At 41.1% G+C, this 3,043-nt stretch overlaps 1 non-coding gene across 1 annotated transcript; it reads right to left on the reverse strand.

Moving 5' to 3' along the window:
* Positions 1–2,730: 2,730 nt before the first annotated feature.
* On the reverse strand, positions 2,731–2,837 carry LOC116081210. Its single transcript, XR_004114737.1, has one exon. It is a non-coding gene; the product is annotated as a U6 spliceosomal RNA (small nuclear RNA).
* Between the last annotated feature and the right edge of the window lie 206 nt (positions 2,838–3,043).

Here is a 3,043-nt window from a genome sequence, read left to right on the forward strand (position 1 = left end):
AAAAGAGATAGTGAAAGAAATCAGGCATTGCTGTTTACTGGATAAGAGTTAATAATCCCAGGGTAAGGTCAACAAAGTAAACTTATAATTCTCATTACAGTCATTACATAATAGAAGAAAGTTGGTGGGCTCCTCTGGCAAATGGAGGTCTGCCACAAATACTTAGAATAACAGCTGAGTCACTCCCATTTACAGGAATTTACAATGGTCTAAGAAAGAATTAGAGTATCTAGGAAGAAGGTAGGTTGTGGTCTAGGAAGGAGTTAGAGTACTTTAGATAAGGCTGACTTTACTTCAGTTGTAACCACTGCCTAGTTCCTGCTGATTCTCATGTACATATTTTTCTATAGAATCATTACGCATCAGATGATCTCGATGTACCGTGACTATTGTATTGCCTAACTTGCCTTTTTTCTTTTGTAACGACCATAAAAGCCGGATGCTTACTTTGAGAAATTACACTCAGACTCAGCACTCTCTTGTGTTCATGTCTTCTTGTCCAGCTGAGTACCTGAACCCTGATTCTCCCTGGGTTGAGGGACCCTGACTGGGTCGGCCCACGGCATCTATGTATACTCATGTGTGGATGCACACGTATATGGCATGGGTGTTGAAGTCAGAGGACAATGTTTTTGTTGGTCCTTGGTTACCTTCCACTTTTTGTTTGAGATAGTGTCTCTCCTGGCCTGGAAATTCCACCTGTAGACCAGGCTAGCTGGCTGAGAACTTCCAGGGATCTATCCATCTCTGACTTCCATCTCACTCTGGCTGAGGTTACAGGTACATGCTGTCATGCCTAGCTTTTTTATGTGAATTCTAGAGATCCAAACTCCAATTATGCTTGTGAGGCAAATACTTTACCTCCTGAGCTACCTTTCCACCCAATAAAACTATATAAAATTGCATCTATATTGAACCGATGAAGATGTTTTTCAGCATCCCCTAAACAATCTAGAGTAAAAACTATACTTTGTTTATATTTTATTAGATACGTGAGTAATCTATAGGTGTTTTAAAGTATAAAGGAGTGTGATGGCTGATCTGCAAGTTCAGTTGGAGTAGGTTAAGAATCACCTAGAAGACAAATCTTTGGGGTATCTGTGAGGTGTTTCCAAAGGGGTTTAACCAAGCAGACAAGACCCACCCAGAAGGTTTATGGGCCCCATCCTGGAGGCTGGGGTCCCAGACTAAATTAAAAGGAAAAAGAGAAAAAGTGACAAGGGAGCTAAGCCTTGATATTTTCCTTTCTCTGCTCCTGGCTGGCACCATGAACCAAGCTGCTCTTATATTGTTGTGCCTTCCTTGTCATATTGACAGTATGCTTTACAACTGTAAGGCAAAGCAAACCCTGCCTCCTGTAAGTGTCTTTCTCATCAAATATTTGATTGCATCAATGAAGAAAGTTAATGAGTATAGAACATTAGTGCTGAGAGTGGGCTTGTTGCTGTGACTCCTTGAGTGTGGCCTTGGGAATTGCTTAGCTGGAGAAAAATAGGTTTCTTAGCCTGGAGAAACTCTAAGGTGATAGGAAGAGCTTGATGGTGGGGATGTGGGAAACAAGGATGCTATTAAATGGACAGAAAATAAAGACTGATAATGAGAACTAGGAGGGCAATGAGCTCTCCAGTGGAACTGGACCAGGGGTCTTTATGTTCTGCTTCAACAAGAAATCTACCCACATTATGTCCATGTCTCGAACTTTTGAGTGAGCCTGGATTAAAAAATTACAGGTTAGTTTGTTTGGTGGAGGAGATTAACCACAGAATAGCAAATATTTAGTCTGAGGTGTGACCCCATCCTCTGTTCTTTTTCCTGGTTTACAGTAAAAGAAAGCAGAAATGCAGAAAACATGCAGTTTGCTGAAGAAAAGAGAATACACAAGGTAAAACGTGGGATAAAAAGAGTGTAGGGAAAGCATCTGTAATTGTTAATAATGCTATTGAATTAATATTTGTCCCATTGGAGGAAAGGTTCCTTAAGAGCAACACTACTCTTGAAGTCTAATTTATAAAGATGCAAATTAATTTGAAAGGAGAATGAAAGAATGGTGTTGTAGGGGTCCCCTACTCAAAAAACAATCACCTAGGACAACATTTTCTCAAATTGACAGTCTCTGGCATAAACAGAGGCACAGAGGAGGCAGAACTTGGTACTACCATCCATCTGCTGCTCATTTAGCAGTTATGCAAAATGGAAGAATAATACTCATGGAGTCTTGCACCAACATTTTGGGAAGCCACGGAGGCTGTACCCTGGATGGCAGCATGAGATTCTCTCTCAAAGGTCCTGAGAGGCCATTCCATGAAGCTGTGAAGATGAAGCACAAACCACAGTGGAGACTGGTGAGGAAAGCTGTCAGCATGGAGTACAGTTCGCCCAAGAGAGATGATACTCGTGTTGTAGGAAGCAGACCTGGTTCCGTGATTTACATTACATTGATTTGGGTTACAAGGTTATTTGAACTCAGATGATTCCACCATAAGGCCTAATGTCTGACACTGAGCTGTTGGGCTTGGTGTTTGCCCTGCTGGGTTTCAGTTTGCTTTGTTCTGGTATTTTCTTGCTCTTCCTCTATTCCTCTCTTTGTGAATGGAAATGTTAACTCTGTCATTGTATGTTGGACTTACTTAGTTTTGTTAACTTAGTTTTGATTTTATAAGGGCTGTCTATTGCTGTGAATAGATATGATGACCATGATGATTCTTTTTTTTTTTTTTTTTTTTTTTTAAAAAAAATATGGAACGCTTCACGAATTTGCGTGTCATCCTTGCGCAGGGGCCATGCTAATCTTCTCTGTATCGTTCCAATTTTAGTATATGTGCTGCCGAAGCGAGCACGATGATTCTTATAAGGAAACATTTAACTGGGGCTTGCTCACATTTCAGAGGTTTTGTCCATTATCATGGTGGGCAGCATAGCAACACTCAGGCAGATACGGTGCTAGAGAGGTAGCTAAGAGTTCTACATCCAAATTGGCAAACAGCAGGAAGTCAGAGCGAGACAACTGGGCCTGGCTTGAGCTTCTGAAACTTCATAGCCCATC

Source organism: Mastomys coucha, unplaced genomic scaffold (assembly GCF_008632895.1).
Source record: "Mastomys coucha isolate ucsf_1 unplaced genomic scaffold, UCSF_Mcou_1 pScaffold6, whole genome shotgun sequence".
NCBI classification, from domain to species: domain Eukaryota; kingdom Metazoa; phylum Chordata; class Mammalia; order Rodentia; family Muridae; genus Mastomys; species Mastomys coucha.